The sequence below is a fragment of the Puntigrus tetrazona genome, chromosome 15 (assembly GCF_018831695.1).
Source record: "Puntigrus tetrazona isolate hp1 chromosome 15, ASM1883169v1, whole genome shotgun sequence".
Lineage (NCBI taxonomy): Eukaryota > Metazoa > Chordata > Actinopteri > Cypriniformes > Cyprinidae > Puntigrus > Puntigrus tetrazona.
The window spans coordinates 18047542-18053919 of record NC_056713.1 but is presented as its reverse complement, the minus strand read 5'-3'; the positions used below and the strand labels follow the sequence as shown (position 1 = coordinate 18053919).

At 34.2% G+C, this 6378-nt stretch overlaps 1 pseudogene; it reads left to right on the top strand.

Annotated features, from left to right (window-relative positions):
* Positions 1-2338: 2338 nt before the first annotated feature.
* On the top strand, positions 2339-4957 carry LOC122358478 (annotated as a pseudogene).
* The last annotated feature ends 1421 nt before the right edge of the window (positions 4958-6378 follow it).

The window sequence follows — 6378 nt, the reverse complement described above, 5'->3', positions numbered from 1 at the left end:
ATGTGTGGCAAATGACAGGCTCTAATCAAATAAAATTGGATTGACATTTTACTTTCTTTTATTTTTCCTGAATGAATTGAAATGATTCGCAGTTCGCATGAATGATTACGTTTTTACCCTTTCATAACTTCATATTGTTAAACTGCATGTGCTAAGGGGAAAACCTTTTCATTTTTAAATGGTTTATTGGACAGAATGATATAAAATGATATATTAAAACATATATATCTCTCATACACTCTCAGAAATAAAGGTACAAAAGGTCACTGGGGCGGTACCTTTTTAAAAAGTACATACAAGAAAAACCCTTTAGCTCCAGCTGCGGTCTTTAAATGACTTCAGATTGTGGGATAGGAATAGTACAATCGGAATATGAGCAGGAACAACCTGATGAACACAGACAAACGTCCCATTGGATGCTTTTACCATTAAATGAAATTATAAACATCCCCTGGATTATTACTTTCACACATACATTTCTTCATGCATATGCTTAAAAAAAATGAAATGGAGATTAAAGTTCGAGAACAACAATGTAAGTTATTTCTACTTCTTGTCATTAATTTAATAACATAATTAAAATACAAAAATATACTTTAATACATTTGGCCAGCCATATTATTCATAAATTGTTTTAAAAATAAATATTGTCCATTTGTCAGTTTCAAGCGACAGAGCGGCATGCCTTAGTATATAGTCTGTGTAATGCAAATAAATTACAATGTCCCAGAAAATGTTAATAGGGCATAGAGAGCAAATAATGAGCTGCCTTAACTTTAATAATTTCACGAAATAAAAAGAAAGAAAAGATAATAATAATTTATATACAAAAAAATCTTTTAATTTTGTATTTACTCAGATGCTGATGTAAGTCGATATGTCAGTCCTTGAATTACATATTATATAATTGTAATATAAAATTATAGAAATATTACAGTCCTTGAATTTTTTTTTGTTTTTAGGAAGGTCTGTATGTCTGTTCAGATAATCTATCGTGAGTTACAGAAAGCTAAACAGTAACTTTGTTGGTATACAAAATAAAAATTGTGTAACCGCATCTGATGAGATGTGTTAGTATGTTATATGCTGATCTAATAATCTCTATAAACCCCGACTGAGTGATTATTGTGAGATATAAATATCCATATTTTTAGTTGTTAAGGACATTGTTGCATATTTGCATTGGATATTGTAAATGTTATTCAACAGCCGGCGGCGATGTTGTTAATACATCTAGACTGCATGAATTTCATGAGCAATGTTGCAATCCTTTAACCGTTTCTTTCTTTCTTTCAGTAAAGTCATGTAAATAATTAATTTTCCTGAGCCAAGGAAAATTCACATATAGGAATAGTAAAATATTACCTCATGAATGCTCGTGGTAAACACGAACAGACTGAGACACACAGACTTCACGTTAGAAATATTTACCATGAAATGAAAGCGTCTTTGGAATATTACTTTTACAGATAGGGGTCTTCAAAAGTATGTGTTCATTCAAAAATAAAATGGAGCTTGAAACTCGGCAACAACACTGTAAGTTATTTCTGAATACTTTCAGCCATTTTGTCATTGACATAAAGGCTTTATAACTAAAATAACGATAAACTGATAGCTTTTTGTATTAATGGTTTATATGGAGACAACAGAAAAAAAGACAAAGCACATAATCGGCTTTAATAGTTTTCAATAAATAAATAAATATAAACCAAGAAACAGAAAATAATTACATCTTTTAATTTTGGCCATTGATTTTTACTGAAGTTCTCGTCTTCACTAGGCTTATTTGTTCACAACCATAGTAGATTTAATGAAGTGACTAACATAACCTACTGCTTTTACAGTTCACAGAGAAAAATCATATTTACGGAGGTTTTTTACTGGCCTGTGTCTACTGGTAATCATGTGTTTTCTGGTAAGTTTATTAAAGATATGTTCGTCACTTTTGCGTCTTGTAGCATATGGCAGTAGTTTTTTGAAAAATCTCTTTAACTCTTCACAGGTAATAATTGAACAATAATGCAATAAATGAATGAATAGCAGGATGTAGGCCTACAAAATATGACACCGGGTACCATATTTAAACTATACACTTAAAAATAGAACACAAATTATAATGTAATGTGTAAACATCTGTAAATGTTTTCAGAATTTTTAAATATTTAGTCAAAGTGATATCGACCAATCAAATTGTGGTATATTACAGTGTACAAATGATAATTTCTGTTATTTAGTGTCATTAGTGAAAAGTATAATCATGATTTTTAGTTATAATATATAGTAAAATAATCTACATGCTTGATTCCCGCAAAGAACGTTTGATTAATAATCATTTATTATGTATTTGCAGGTTGTATGGTCTTATACGGGTAATCAAAGGAAGAAGCACCTCCCACCAAACTTTTTGTTTCAGCGCTTTGTAGGACACTCCGCCTCTCCAAAATCCACTTTGGAATTTGGAATCAGCCTAGATTCCTACTCCAAGTTACAGCAGGCTGTTTACTGGGCAGAGCCTGACAGACCAATCACAGATGTGTCCATGAGTACTAGTCCAGCTCACACCACATTCATCATAGAGAACCTGAAAGAGAGCTACCAAATTGGTGAGGAGCTTATTGTTACAGTGCAAGCAAAGGACTTTGGTAATAAATCTAAGAGTTATGGAGGTGACTTTTTTCAAGCCAAGCTGTTCTGGTCTAAAAATAAGGTCAGTGATTGTACACATTATTTTACTAGACCTGTATAACTGTTGTATTTAGAGAGAGAGTGTTGGTCTGAGAAGAGTAGATTTAGTAATGTTGTTTATATGGCAAATTGTTTATTTTCATTGCCATTGATTTGGAATAACTAAATAGAGGAGCCTCAGAAAAATGCTAAGTTTATAAGAACATTTTAAACAGCACTTGAAGGCTTTTGAATGAACTTCTGAATGGTTCTCTGTTACAGGCCAGTGTTTTTGGGGAGGTGGTGGATCTACTCAAGCGGTTCCTACTCTGTTCGTTTTCTCCTGCCGTGGGGTCGGTGAGGCTCAGGTAGCTGTGCGTCTAATTCACTCCAGTGAAGCTGTGCAGGTCCTAAAGCGTCACAGAGATACTGACTCTGACAGAGTGTACTTTAATGGATATTATGAGGACCAGGACCAGATAAGTCCAGGTTGAGTGAAATGGTGAACTGTAATGTGAAGTGGGACAAGAATGGACTAGAGAGCATGGGAACCAAAGACTGTTGCTGTGAATACAACGATCCCAAGACCGGAGAAACATGGCGCTGCCAGGGCCCAAATCTCTGCCATGTAGTGCCCTTGTGTACCACTCCATGGGCGGTTATAGAAACAAATCTGACTAATCAAGAGAAGATGCTAATGTGAGAATAAAGGATTCTTGATTACTTTACTTATTTTATTTATTCATTTATTTAATGCATTGATGGAAGGGAATATGACAGACAAACATGTTCTCTTTGGCAGGACACAAACTAACAAAGGTGTCAATGGAGATAACAGCATCATCACAATTTATCCTTTCCATGGAAATGAAATTATTGGTATTTTGCACAATAGTTTAAGCCAGATAAATAGTACAATACAGACATTCTGGGAAATATGCTGCCAAAAATAATAATTTGTTTCAATACAAAATAACTATAGTTTAGGCAAATATTGGCAAACTCATAGATTTTTTACATTACAGACGTTACAGGCTTTATTTATTTAACTTCCAGATGTAACAGAAAAATGTCATCCTGGTATACACACTCCAGTTCCAGCCGGATTTTACCTGAATGATGTGTGGACGTCTTTTGTCTGTAGCACTCAACATTTTACACCTCAGACGACAACAGAGTGCCTGAAAAACAAACACATCTACATGATGGGAGACTCCACTATGAGACAGTGGTTTGAGTTCCTTGTGAAAACAGTACCAAGTGAGATTAATTTTATATTATATATCCAATGCAATTTTGGGATCATGTTTGTTGCGGTCACTCAGTTTTTGTTTTTCAGCCCTGAAGCAGATGAACCTGCATGTCCAGTATAAGTCAGGGCCGCTTTTAGCAGTGGATGTGGAGAACAACATTGACCTACACTGGAGGGCTCACGGTGTTCCCCTTCGTACTCTAAAAACAGCACTTGCTGATCTGCACTATATCAGTAATGAGATCGATGATCTGGCTGGAGGACCACACACTGTCATTATGTTCAATCTGGGGCCCCATTTCACCACTTACCCTCTGGATTTCTTTAGGCATAGAGTGTTGAGGATCCGTGAAGCTGTTCTAGCGTTGTTACAGCGGTCTCCTGACACTACCGTCATAATCAAGACTGTCAACACTGGCTATAAGGTAAGCATATACAATATCATGTGTTCACATACAAGAAGGTTTAGGGTTGATGTTGGCTTTCTCTGTGTTTAATAATAGGATATTTTTGGCAGTGACTGGTATTCTCTACAGTTGGACAGAATTCTGCGATGGGCTTTTCAGGACGTTGGGGTTTATATTCTGGATGTGTGGCAAATGACGGCGTGTCACTACAGCAATGAAAACATCCATCCAGGCCCTGTCATCATCAAAAATGAGATTGACATTTTACTCTCGTTTATTTGCCCTAAATGAATTAAAATGATCTGAACAATTGTATTTAATATTAGCTCTTACTACACAAAAAAAGGTAAGTGGTTGTAGTAAATTTATTTTAGTTACACTCTAAAAACTACTGGGTTAAATACAACTCAGCTAAAGTATGGACAAAACCAGCGACTGGGTTGTTCTGACCCATCGGTTGAGTTACTATACAGAAGGTTTTGTCAAAACCTAGTTGTTGGGTCTGTCCATATTTTATCCAGCATTTTTAGAGTGTAAATAAACCAATTTAGTTGACTAACTTTAAGCATTAATGTAGTTCTGTATTCTTTTCAGTGTTCTGTATTTAATTTGCCCCATTATAAACCACTCCATGAATCTCACTCTAATCATTTTTAGTGCCCAAGCATAAAAGGGGTGGCTATTTTATTTATATAATATGTAGACATGCCATAGGCATAATGAAAGATATTACTTTATATAGTATTGGTATTTTGAGTACAGAGTACAGTACAGAGATGCGAGGTGCTGGGAAATGTCTTAATTAATTTTCCAACATTTAGGCAATGTGGATAGAACTGTTCTTTACTGTTTATAACCCATGAAGCAGATGAACATGTTAAAAAATTTAAAGAGGTCATTATGTTCTTAAAATATTAGAGTTTATATTGTTTTATAATAAAATGTTTTCGACATTGAATGGTATTCTCGTTAGGGATACGTTTGACAGGACGCGGAATGCGCTGTGCTATAAAATCCATTTATTTATTTATTTTTTTAACCTATTCATTTCAATGCCATCATCGTTGAAGTTGCAGTTGAAAAGGCAGCATCTATGTCACTGTCGGAACAAAGCGGGTGGGCGCAAACATCAGTCAAACTTAAAGGGAAGTTGGCGCGTCTTGGACCGAATCACTGTCCTTACTGGGTGTTTTTGGGAATATTTGCATTTATTCACATGAGATTTGATAAGCTACTCATATGGTGGACTGTCATAATTTTGGCTAATGCAGGACACTACTAAATGCGCATCATAGGGGACAACATCCAAGGGTTGCAACTGGAATTGAACCAAATATCAGCTAATTTTTATCTCATTAATGTTCATTTGATACCATACTAATTAGCATCACATTCAGGTAAAAAACATCATGACAATAATCTTAAATGATATAAAAAAAGAAAAAGAAATGCTGGCTGTGAAACATCAAAGAAATGTTACATGGCATTACATGGCATTATTTTATCTGACTTATAATACACTATAATACATTTTTACACTGTAAGTGTAGATAAAAGTAAAAGAAAACATGCAAACTTGATAGTAACCTTAAATATGTAAAATACAAAAAGGGAATACTATTGTGCTTTCTTTAGGCAAAACTGAAACCATTTTACGGAAACTTGATTAAAGTAAAAACACTACTTTGATGTTATTGAAGTTATTGTATTACAGTACATTACATTCATAAAGTAGAAACAATAGCAGTGAAATAAAACACATAAATGTAAAAAAAAATAAAGACAAAAACAATTTATGGATCATGGAGTCACCCATCCAGCATAGACTAAAATTAGATTTTTCAACCTTATAATACTAATAAGCTATAAAAAAATGATAAGTGACTGAAAGCAACCTGCATTTATACAATATCATCTTTCCCATAATACCGTTCTTTCATTTAGCACCTTTGGATATAAAGTAAATTTTTAATTTGGATGAATATCAATGCCATCAAGCAGTAGTAACAGTGGTTTACAATCCATTCTCTCAGCAAAGAGATTCAGACTTCAAAC